Source organism: Chrysemys picta, chromosome 3 (assembly GCF_011386835.1).
Source record: "Chrysemys picta bellii isolate R12L10 chromosome 3, ASM1138683v2, whole genome shotgun sequence".
Lineage (NCBI taxonomy): Eukaryota > Metazoa > Chordata > Testudines > Emydidae > Chrysemys > Chrysemys picta.
In genome coordinates this window covers 105,768,796-105,781,515 of record NC_088793.1, presented here as the reverse complement: position 1 = coordinate 105,781,515, position 12,720 = coordinate 105,768,796, and the positions used below count along the sequence as shown (strand labels likewise).

General features: G+C 43.9%; 1 protein-coding gene across 11 annotated transcripts in view; it reads right to left on the bottom strand.

Moving 5' to 3' along the window:
- The window catches only part of ARFGEF3 (ARFGEF family member 3), a 127,184-nt gene that overhangs the window by 77,272 nt on the left and 37,192 nt on the right, over window positions 1-12,720 (bottom strand). The window lies entirely within an intron of this gene.

Genomic DNA, 12,720 nt, shown 5'->3' with positions numbered 1-12,720 from the left:
TTGTATTTTCTCTACAAAAATCCCTATTCACCCTCTAGTCAGGGTTCTGATGCTTAGATCCAAACTATGCATCAGTTCCACTGGAACTCCATCTCCTGACTGATCGTGCTGGGGGCTCTACCTGTCTCCAGCATTCAGGACCCTCACCTACACCCATCATCTGGGAACCCTGACCAGTTCAAGCCTCATGGAGTGGGTGAGACCCCCCCTCTTTCTCTCTCTCTGTTTTCCTTTCTACCTTAGGTATTAATCTTTAATCATGTATGTTATGTTGGTTTAGTCCTCCTTGTGTAGTTATTACTATTATTCAATAAATAACTTTTATGGTTAAGTTGGTTGCTTCTCTCTCTCTTGCTAAACTTTACTCTTTTGTGTTTTTAGCTTCCCCCATTCACTCTACAGCAACGCTTCTTTTACCTAAGCTAAAGATCCTTGCAGCGCCCAAAATACTGTGGGGTTTGCTCATCGAGTAGGTTACTGCCAGTACAATTGTGTTGGGGGAGTAGGGTGACCAGACAGCAAGTGTGAAAAATCGGGACGGGGGTGAGGGGGTAATAGGATCCGATATAAGAAAAAGACCCCAAAATTGGGACTGTCCCTATAAAATCGGGACATCTGGTCACCCTATGGGGGGAGTGGGGATAGGGACGTGCTGAAACTGGGACGCATAAGGGTAACAGCTTGAAAGTGCTGCTTGACCCAGACCATGGAGCCCAGGGGCATATAAGGAGAGTCAGCTTGAAAGTGCTGCTTCCTCCAGCCCAGTGAGTCCAGAGACATATAAGGGGTCAGCTTGACAGTGCTGATTGACCCGGTCTGCTCAGACTTGCTCTGTTAATGTATGTGTGGGTGTTCATCCAGCTCTGGGGTGGGAGTAACCCAGCCCTAGGGACCCTAGGTCCTGCAGGATAGCTCCATTGTGAGGGGACTTGCAGAAGGGAGAAGTAGAGCTCCATATGAAAACACAAGTGACACAAGCAGTACATTGACAGGATTACAGAACCCCCTTCCCCAGAGGAGTAATCTGAATAAATGAGTATACCCCAAAGTAATGGGCACATCTGGTAACAACATAAAGTTGAGAAGTGGGAGCAACAAGGGTGATGTCGTGGTTGGAGTCTGCTATAGACCACCAGACCAGGGGGATGAGGTGGACGAGGCTTTCTTCTGGCAACTAGCAGAAGTTGCTAGATCGCAGGCCCTGGTTCTCATGGGAGACTTTAATCACCCTGATATCTGCTGGGAGAGCAATACAGCAGTGCACAGGCAATCCAGGAAATTTTTGGAAAGTGTAGGGGACAATTTCCTGGTGCAAGTGCTGGAGGAACCAACTAGAGGCAAAGCTTTTCTTGACCTGCTGCTCACAAACAGGGAAGAACTAGTAGGGGAAGCAAAAGTGGATGGGAACCTGGGAGGCAGTGACCATGAGATGGTCGAGTTCAGGATCCTGACACAAGGAAGAAAGGAGAGCAGCAGAATACGGACCCTGGACTTCAGAAAAGCAGACTTTGACTCCCTCAGGGAACAGATGGGCAGGATCCCCTGGGAGAATAACATGAAGGGCAAAGGGGTCCAGGAGAGCTGGCTGTATTTTAAAGAATCCTTATTGAGGTTGCAGGAACAAACCATCCCGATGTGTAGAAAGAATAGTAAATATGGCAGGCGACCAGCTTGGCTAAACAGTGAAATCCTTGCTGATCTTAAACGCAAAAAAGAGGCTTATAAGAAGTGGAAGATTAGACAAATGACCAGGGAGGAGTATAAAAGTATTGCTCAGGCGTGCAGGAGTGAAATCAGGAAGGCCAAATCACACTTGGAGTTGCAGTTAGCAAGAGATGTTAAGAGTAACAAGAAGGGTTTCTTCAGGTATGTTAGCAACAAGAAGAAAATCAAGGAAAGTGTGGGCCCCTTACTGAATGAGGGAGGCAACCTAGTGACCGAGGATGTGGAAAAAGCTAATGTACTCAATGATTTTTTTGCCTCTGTCTTCACGCACAAGGTCAGCTCCCAGATTGCTGCACTGGGCAGTACAGCATGGGGAGAAGGTGACCAACCCTCTGTGGAGAAAGAAGTGGTTCAGGACTATTTAGAAAAACTGCAAAAAGAAGAACAGGAGGACTTGTGGCACCTTAGAGACTAACAAATTTATTAGAGCATAAGCTTTCGTGGACTATAGCCCACTTCTTCGGATGCAAGTCCTCCTGTTCTTCTTTTTGCGGATACAGACTAACACGGCTGCTACTCTGAAACCTTAGAAAAACTGGACGTGCACAAGTCCATGGGGCCGGATGCGCTGCATCCGAGGGTGCTAAAGGAGTTGGCGAGTGAGATTGCAGAGCCATTAGCCATTATTTTTGAAAACTCATGGCGATCGGGGGAGGTCCCAGATGATTGGAAAAAGGCTAATGTAGTGCCCATCTTTAAAAAAGGGAAGAAGGAGGATCCGGGGAACTACAGGCCAGTCAGCCTCACCTCAGTCCCTGGAAAAATCATGGAGCAGGTCCTCAAGGAATCAATTATGAAACGTTTAGAGGAGAGGAAAGTGATCAGGAACAGTCAGCATGGATTCACCAAGGGGAAGTCGTGCCTGACTAACCTAATTGCCTTCTATGATGAGATAACTGGCTCTGTGGATGAGGGGAAAGCAGTGGATGTGTTATTTCTTGACTTTAGCAAAGCTTTTGATACTGTCTCCCACAGTATTCTTGCCACCAAGTTAAAGAAGTATGGGCTGGATGAATGGACTGTAAGGTGGATAGAAAGCTGGCTAGATCGTCGGGCTCAACGGGTAGTGATCAATGGCTCCATGTCTAGTTGGCAGCCGGTTTCAAGTGGAGTGCCCCAAGGGTCGGTCCTGGGGCTGGTTTTGTTTAATATCTTTATTAATGATCTGGAGGATGGTGTGGACTGCACTCTCAGCAAGTTTGCAGATTACACTAAACTAGGAGGCGTGGTAGATACACTAGAGGGTAGGGATCGGATACAGAGGGACCTAGACGAAATTAGAGGATTGGGCAGAAAAAAACCTGATGAGGTTCAACAAGAACAAGTGCAGAGTCCTGCACTTAGGACGGAAGAATCCCATGCACTGCTACAGACTAGGGACCGAATGGCTAGGTAGCAGTTCTGCTGAAAAGGACCTAGGGGTCACAGTGGACGAGAAGCTGGATATGAGTCAACAGTGTGCTCTTGTTGCCAAGAAGGCTAACGGCATTTTGGGCTGTATAAGTAGGGGCATTGCCAGCAGATCGAGGAACGTGATCGTTCCCCTTTATTCGACATTGGTGAGGCCTCATCTGGAATACTGTGTCCAGTTTTGGGCCCCACACTACAAGAAGGATGTGGAAAAATTGGAAAGAGTCCAGCGGAGGGCAACAAAAATGATTAGGGGTCTGGAGCACATGACTTATGAGGAGAGGCTGAGAGAACTGGGATTGTTTAGTCTCCAGAAGAGAAGAATGAGGGGGGATTTGATAGCAGCCTTCAACTACCTGAAGGGGGGTTCCAAAGAGGATGGAGCTCGGCTGTTCTCAGTGGTGGCAGATGACAGAACAAGGAGCAATGGTCTCAAGTTGCAGTGGGGGAGGTCCAGGTTGGATATCAGGAAAAACTATTTCACTAGGAGGGTGGTGAAACACTGGAATGCGTTACCTAGGGAGGTGGTGGAGTCTCCTTCCTTGGAGGTTTTTAAGGCCCGGCTTGACAAAGCCCTGGCTGGGATGATTTAGCTGGGAATTGGTCCTGCTTTGAGCAGGGGGTTGGACTAGATGACCTCTTGAGGTCCCTTCCAACTCTGATATTCTATGATTCTATGATTCTAATGGTCAAATGCTGTTCCCTGCCACACCAGTGCAACCCCACTGGGTTTCAGTCAGTATAAGGCAAGACAGAGCAGGGAGCAGTATAATAGGGATGGGAGGTACATTCCTGTAGTTACAGCTTCCATCTGGTATAGCTGATCAGTGGCCTCGTCTCAGGTGTCCGCAATGCTGAACAGAGCGAGTGTTTCAGGCCACAAGCTTACACAGATGGGGAACAAGGCCATTCTTCTCTGCAAATGCTTCATAAAAGCACTGACGGACCTACGTTTGCATTTAACCTTACATTAAAAATGCCATGCCGGGTCAGCAGTGAATTCATTTTGGAGTATCAGAGACAGTCACTCTTTGTACCTAACTTCTAGAGATTGAGCCAATAACATGAAATGCTTATTTTGCTCCTTTGTAGTTTTGCTGGTATAAGAAGGTTCATAGGGGACAGAAAATGCATTAGAGAGAAGTAACCCAGGGGGCAGTAATTTAATTGGCTCCATACCCCAAATTGGGGCTGTAAAACTGATGAAGTGTGGTTTTCTTGCCAGGTGCTGCCCATTTCCTCATGGTAGGTGCTTTGGATATGGAGGAAAAAATGCTTCACGTCCTTGAATTGCCATGTATTCATCTGTGGAACCATGAGGCTCCGCATGGACAATGCCAATTGTAGCCTTTAGTGCCTTTCTGCTCTGCTCAGGCTCACTGCTGAATGATAGAATGGTTTTTTCACAGTTTGTCTAGGAAGTCTGGTTTGGCCTGAAAGTTAAATCCTAGCAAAATACTGCTGCTCTGAAATAGTCCCTCTAAGGCTACATCTACACTACAGGGGGGAGTCGATTTAAGATACGCAAATTCAGCTACGTGAATAGCGTAGCTGAATTCGACGTATCGCAGCCGACTTACCCCGCTGTGAGGACGGCGGCAAAATCGACCTCTGCAGCTTCCTGTCGACGGCGCTTACTCCCACCTCCGCTGGTGGAGTAAGAGCGTCAATTCGGGGAATCGATTGTCGCGTCCCAATCAATCCCCGAGAGGTCGATTTCTACCCGCCGATTCAGGCGGGTAGTGTAGACCTAGCCTAAGGTCAGTCCTGCTGCGATCATTACAGTGGATTGCAGGGCGCTGCAGCCTGAATCCCTTCTCAGGAGAGAGAGGGATTCGGGGCCCAGCCCAGGCAGAGGTGAATGCTAGGGGCCCAACACCTAAAGAGACGTACCTTGAACAGAACACGGAAGGGGTCAAAAGTGGTTTCCCGGAAACCGTGACCAGTAGGTGCAAGTTTTGTCTATAACACGTCAATTTTCAGTCAGTTGGCCAGTAGACAACTTAACTGAGGGACGCAAGTGAAGGGGTCATGTGACCACACATACTACACAGGCCATCTCCCACAGTGCAAAGATTTAAAGCACACCTCTAGATGGTAAGGTGGTGAAACAGGCCACTATCTACTTCGGCTCTTTATCCATCACTGTTTTATCCGCTGAACATAGTGAAATTTCACACGATTTCTCTTCTCTCCCCTACTTCCCCGATTCCAGTCTCTCAAAATTAGTTCTTCTGTGAAATTTGATCAATTTTTGCCCCTACCCACCCCCACTTTTTTTTTTTTTTTTTTTTTTTTTTGCATTAAACACAAAAATATCACATTTTGACTTTCAAGTTTCAAATCCACCCTTTGCTTGGAACAGGACTATCTTTCCTCAGAAAGGGATTTGGTTTTGCTGGAATGTATCTGATTTTATGGTGAAATGGACCCGTTTAAGTTTGCGCCAAAATTTTAAGTAGTCTCCCTTTTCATTGCAAATATTTGGCACACTTCTTCTAGTGGGATAGGGATCATTTCTGTTACAAAAACCACGAAAGGCCCATATGAATTTTTTTCTGCGCTAATATTATTTCTCTCTCAAATTTAACTGTTTTAGGGAGTAAAAATGATTGGAATAAAATCCAAGAAAGCACCAAAGTGATATATTACTTAAGAAGAAACTCAATTACAGATTGACAGCAGAGATCAGCAATTGCTTCCTAGTCTGTATGCTCAGTATAGTCTCTCCCTCCTCCCCCTCCCCTCTGTTTACCAAATTACCATTTTTATAGCTCCTGCAATGAATTCCTGTTTTTATGGACAGTGAAATGACTCTTACTCCTACAATAAAACCAGTCATTATATGTATAACGTCTCAAAGAGGCAGCATAAGGAATAATGCAGCTTATATACAGTTTAAAACATGGCTGTTTCAATTCAACCTCCTCCTCAATTTAATTATGCTGTGCAAGGAAAGGCACAGTAGCTACATTAAATGTAACCAACTGTATATATCAGAGACACAGAGAGATATTTCATACACACCGACCCTTAAATACGCACAAATGTGCAGGTTCATCACAAACTTTTTCGCTGTCTTACTATTTTAATAAGCTTCTTTATAACTTTTTTATCAGAGAAAGATCTGAAAGTGTGGCTTCATTCATGCTCTCTCAATATTTCCAGATCAAACACAATCCATTTTATAAATCAAAAGAAGATGATGTCTAACTATCAGCTCTTAAATCTAGAGCTGGTCAGAAACTGGGTATTTTTTGCCCACACACAAAATTTTCACTGAAAATCCCCAAACCCACACATTTTTAAAGTTTTCTGATGGAAAAAAAAAAAATCAAAATTTTTTGAGGAAAGCAGACACTCCCCATGAAAGGTTTCGTTAAAAACAAAAACCAAAAAACAAAAACCAACAAAAAACAAAACCACCCACCCCAATTCTCCATAAAAAAAAATTTTGAATGGAAAAATCTTATGTAAAACTCTCCCTGGGTTCTGCTTCCTACACCATCACTAGGACCCTACCAATTTCACAACCGTGAAAAACATGTCACAGACTGTGAAATCTGCTCTTCCACTTGAAATCTGATCTCCCCGTGCTGCTGGGAGCCTGGGGCTCCTAGCTGCTAGTCTGGCTGGGGTGGGGAGCAACAGGAGTTGACTTTCCCTGCACGGCCACTCTTGGTGGGCAGATCAGATTGACCTCGAGAGGAAGTGCAGAAATGAGGGTGGCATCTCACTTCTGTGCTGGACCAGCCCAGGAGCTGGGTTTCCAACTTCTGCCCCTGCCCTCCGCCAACTTCTAGCTCGAGGTTTCCTCCCCCGGCAGCTCCTGCTGGGGCTGGAGGCTTCTGCTCCTGGTGGCTGAAGCTGGGGCATCCCGTGCTTGGGGCTTTCACCTCCCGCTGCTCCAGCTGGGGCTTGGGGCAGCCCAGGCTCAAGGTTTCCACCCCCATGGCTCCAGCTGGAGCTCGGGGCTTCAGCCCCTGCGGCTGCAGCAGAGCTCAGTGTGCCCAGACTTGGGCTTCTTCCCCTACAGTTCCTGTCGGGGCTTGGGGTGACCAGGTAGGGGCTACTGCCAATGGGGCTTCTTCCAGGGCTGAGGCACCCATTTTTCTCAGGGGCTCACAAATCGGCCAGGGGCCCTGCCTTAATCTGCCACTGGCCTGGACTAGCAGCTAGAAAACCCCAGCACCTACCCACCTCCACCAACCTCCTCTAGCCCAGTCCTGAAGGCAGCACAGAAATGAGGGTGGCAATCTTGGGACCCCCTTTGGACCCAACCCTCATGAACCCATTTTGGGTCAGGACCCCCACAGTTAGAAGGTCTGAAATTGTGAAATTGACCAATTTAAAAACACTCTGGCCATGAAATTGACCAGAATGGACTGTGAATTTGATGGGGTCCTAATTATGAATGCTCAATCTGATATCAGTATCTTAGAGGCAGAATGATTTGCTGTGGTCTGTACCAAAATTTATGACTGTAGAACTGCAATTTCTATTTTTAGATTTCCCTTATGCATTTAGACAAAGTGAAAGCTGAAATCACAGAAAATGCTGTCTACATTATTGCTGTAGGGTTCCCAAATACTGTATTAATGGGCAAGTAAAGAGGTACAGAAAAAGGTTGCCTTAAAGCAGTTTTAGCAAAGCTTCATTAAATCTTATGCATGGATTAACAGAGCACTGTCAGTGAAAGCCTATAGAACATGAGAGATAATACAAATCAGAGAGCAGTACACCTAATCCACCAACAAATGTGAGTTTGCAGTTGCTGGGAATAAACTAATCTTTACTAAATCAAACAGCGGGTCACTATGGACAACACAAAGACGGGGATTAGCAGAGCCCTTCCTTCCTTCCTCTGACCACCCTTTTGTAAACTGTATCCTTTTTTGTAATGCTGCTTGTTTTCAAACCATGCCATGCGATATACCAATCAGTGGCTGCTAACTGCCTTATGATAAGTTTATTTGGGCTCAGAGAAGAAGATGGGGAGCCCTGCCTATTAGAGCTGCAGGAAATATTCAGAGCCTATAACCAGAACATCTTTATCACATTAACGAAGAGTGAAATAATGACTCATAAATACTAGAAAAGGTCACCACTGACACTATCTCAGGCAAATGGCTTTCCATCAGAGATGGCCTTAATTAAGTATTTCCATCTCTTGATCATTCCATGCAGCGTCGGTCTCAGTAGTTTCAGGTTTTCCATCCCAAATTCTTTTATAGGGTCTAATCCTGCATTCTTTGTGCACCCAAGCTTCTCAGTGACATACTAGAGTTCATTAATTTAACTGAAATTACAAAGAGAGCAAACAAAAGTGGTGGTGAGAGAGATGGGCACATCTTAAATTGCCAATTGTTACTTTCCAGAATGATTTGCCTGCTATTTTAACAGTACTGCTGTTCCTCCACAGTGTTCAGAAGCGTGTGCACCATACTTAAATATAGGATTTTTCTGAGCCTCTCTCCATGACTGTTAAAAAAGAGCATTATGTCTGTTTTGCATTGGGAGGAACCCCCTGATTAATTTCTTATAAAATAAAGAATTAGGCTGCAAACTAAATCAGTAGGAAGGTTGGCATTTTACAAATAGACATCACAATAATGTGGTAAGAATGACTATTGCATATGATAAAACTCTGTACAAAAAAAATTGTCCTTGCTCTTTGGAGCTTTCTTGTCTAACACACTTTCCTTTTATATTTAGCTTTACTTGCTTTAGAGCCAGGTGGTCATTTTCTGAGCTAAATTCCTTTTGGGTACCAGCAGACCCAGAAAAGAAAGGTGCTAGTCACCTGTAATATTATCACAAAAGAGAAACAAACTGTTCAGTTTCCTCCTGCACTGCTGACCTGACCATATCTGATATATTCTTGTCAACACTGCACATGATCTTGCGAGTAAAGTGGTCTAATTTCATAAGGAAAAAATGCTACAACCATTTTACAAGCTTTTTGAGCTCAAGACAAAAAAGTCTGTTTGTCTCTAAATTAATCAAGAGCCTTCCCAGAATCTCTTCAGACTCGTGGCTAGTTCTCTGCTAACTCTTTCAGTGCCACAAGTACCAGCTGTATAAGGTAGTCCCATACCACCCTAAAAGCTGGATGCATGCTAGCATTTAATTCATTGAAATTAAGATGTGGCCCCTAAAGCTAACACAAGCAATTTCAATTCAACAACACCCTTGTCCTCAGTGCACATGTCAAAAGCCTGAAAACCTCTGCAATGCAGAACGTTAACTAACCTATTTATTATTTCATTATACAACACATCACATTTGTAATTAGCATTGGTTCAGTTTAATAGCATATACTTAAGGATACCTAGCTCTTATATAATGCTTTGTAGCTCTTAAAGTGCTTTACAAAGGAGCTAAGTAACATCATCTTCATTTTACAGAAGGGGAAACTGAGGCACCCCTGAAATGCCACCAGCAAATCAATGGCACAACCAGGACTTGAACCCCAATCTTCTGAGTTCCAGTCCAGTGCTCCATCCTACAGGCCACAGTGCCACCTGTATAAAGATATATACATAGTTGATCTGATTATCGTAAAGTTGTATGAGTTGCTGAATTCGAATGGAGCATGTTCGAGAGTGTATTAGTGTTGCGATGATAGTGGACTAATGCTTGGAGACTATAGTATTGTGTTGGGTACAGTTGTTGCCTTATCTCCTGATTTTGTCGCTTTTTAGTGTTTTTGTTATGAGGAAATGTGCTTGAACAACCTTACATTAAATTAACAGTATGGGAATAATAGTGAGTCTGTGCCTTAGTATTTCACAGCATAGAATGGGGTTGGAGGTAGAGAAGAAGTGTGAAATGACCCAGCCAGAATAATTACTGAAATAGACCCTGTATCATGCTCACTATATCAATGCATCTTTTTCTAGACAAAGAGCAACAATACCATATGGAGATTATCAGATTTTTAGGCAATCAAAGAACACATGACCTGAGTGCAAAAGTTTGTTGGAGGAAGGGCTTTGCAATGGGAAGTTAGGCACTAGGGTGCCAAATATTGGAAAAATTTACATAAGAATCACCCAGTTAACAGTCCATGGAAAAATACTGGTGTTAGACTCAGATGAGTCAGTCACCAGGCCTCCGACATTCACAATGATCGAGAAGTGAGACGCGGACTAGGATTTCAAGAGGAGAAACAGTACTCCTAAAGAAGGAAGTGATAGGGAATCCTCATGCATTCATAGAGTTGCCAACTCTGACTGAAGCTATTCTGGGAGATCTCCCCCCGCCACACACACGACGTAATGTCATTTTCTTAAAATATTCTATTAAAATCTCCTGGATTGCTTTCAATAGTTACCAGGAGATCAATACCAATTCCAGGAGACTCCAGGCCAATCCTGGAGGATTGGCAACCCTAGGCATTCACTCTATATAGGATGGCCTTTACGAAGAGAGACAGTCCACGGTTGGTTTCAGAAGGATTAATATTACTGCCAGCAAATCTCCACCTGAGTTTTGATTAATTTAATCTTGTTTGCTTATTGCAAAGTGAAATTCCATTTTTAATTAAAATTCATAGTTTCCTAGAAGAGATAAGAGGTGCTGATGTGATCCTGCTACATACCAGAGCAACAGGCACTATGAGAGATGAGAGCTTCGAGTTCCTCTTGGCACCTCCATTTTGGACAGTGTATAGCAGGGGATCTGCTTGTGTCCCTAATGGACCAATCCAAAGCCCACGGAAGTCAACGAGAGTCTTTCCACTGACTTCAGAGGACTTTGAATCATGTCCCAAAAGCATATCAGGGACGGAGTTAGTAACAAACATAGGAGTTTAAAATACGATGAAAATAGATCAAGGAAAAAGATAGCTCTCCAGAACAAGAGGAATGCAAAAAACTGCAATTAGCTGGGGACATTAGACAATATTAATATACAGTTACTGCAATTAAATGTATTAATATTACTCATTTTTATACATTTTAATGCTGTGTATTTTGTTACCAACAGAAATTACAATTATCCTTTGGGTAATTTCCTTTTTCCTTAAAAAAACAAAACAAAACAAAAAAACCTATCAGTGAACCTTAAGTAGTTAATAAATTAATTATTAGATCTAATGAGGTATTCCTATTGTTAATGAGATTTCTTTGTAACACAGTTTGTAATATTTTCTTTAAGTGATACAGGTTACACTTTAAGTGAAACGATGCCCGATTGGCAGCCTTGGAGATTAAGTCCTCTGTTTATCCATAAATCTAGTAAAAAAGTGGGCAGAACAGTACATGTTTACCCACACTATCCAGCTGAGATGCTTCAAATTTGACCTGGAAGGGACCATCTCCGGGAATGAGAGGGTAATTCAGGTACACATTCATGCCCAAATTTCAAAAGTGTCCTCCAGTTTTGTGGCATCCCAGTTTTCCCCTGCCCTCCAGTTTAAATGATTAACTATTGGAACAAACTACCACAGAAAGCAGTGGATTATCCATCTCTTGAAGTCTTCACATTAAGGCTGGATGCCTTTCTGAAAGTTATGCTTTAGCCAAACAAGTGATTGGCTGAACACAGGGGTAACTTGATGAAATTCTGTGGACTGTGTTATACAGGAGGTCTGACCAGATGAGCTAAGGGCCCCTGCTAGCCATGAAGCAGAGCCGTTACAAAGCATTTTAGTCCCTAGGGCGAGTAAGCATATTTGTGCCCCCTAGAGGTGATGCGTGGGAGAGGGGAGGAGTTCCCAGTCACTTTGCACAAAACAGGAAGCTGGAAATTGGTTGCCACTGGCCACAGAGAATTCCCCTGATAGAAGAGAACCCCCTATCATTGCAGATGTGTTGATTCTTAACCCTGTGCCAGTCCCCTCCCACCACAGGGGGCATGTTGAGGGAGGGAGGGAGTGTGTCTGAGGTAGGCAGGATACATAGTTGATCAGTGCTTAGGATCCCTCTTACCAGCTTTAAGTTGCATCAGAGCTGGGGCTTACCCCAATGAGGGAGTTGAACCTAGTTCCCTGACAACCCCCACCCATTGCACATCTTCTTTGATAGGCTTCACTCTTCAATTTATATATGTGCATTGGGTACTGCACACACAAATGATCTTTGCTAGGGGCACAAAGGAAATGATGGGGTTTGAATAAAACAAACAAACAAACAAAGCAGCATTTTGCACAATTGGCCAATATGGAGCAGTTTTAGCAAGAGCCATTTTTAATCCTTCAAGCAGGGGCACCATTCAGTACTGAAAAACCACAAAGAAATACAGAAAAGCAAACAAAATATTTAAGGCAAATGAGTAGGAGTAGTTGGATCTAAGAGCAGAGGTGAGTCAGGTCCTTTGGGCAAATGGTTTCATAAATCTTAATTCTGTATGAGGCGTCTAGACACCGCAGTGTTGGGTGCCTTAAACATACAAAAAGGGCCTCTCTGAACATGTTCCTCAAAGAGTTTCTCCTGGAGTTCCCTTCCTAACAGTAAGCATCTATTTGGAAGAGGATAGTAAAAGAGAAATTATTTACATCGAGTATAAAATTCACATCTGAAGGACTGGAATCCACCCATCATAGTACTATTGCCTGACAGGAATGCGGTTAACTGAAGTTGA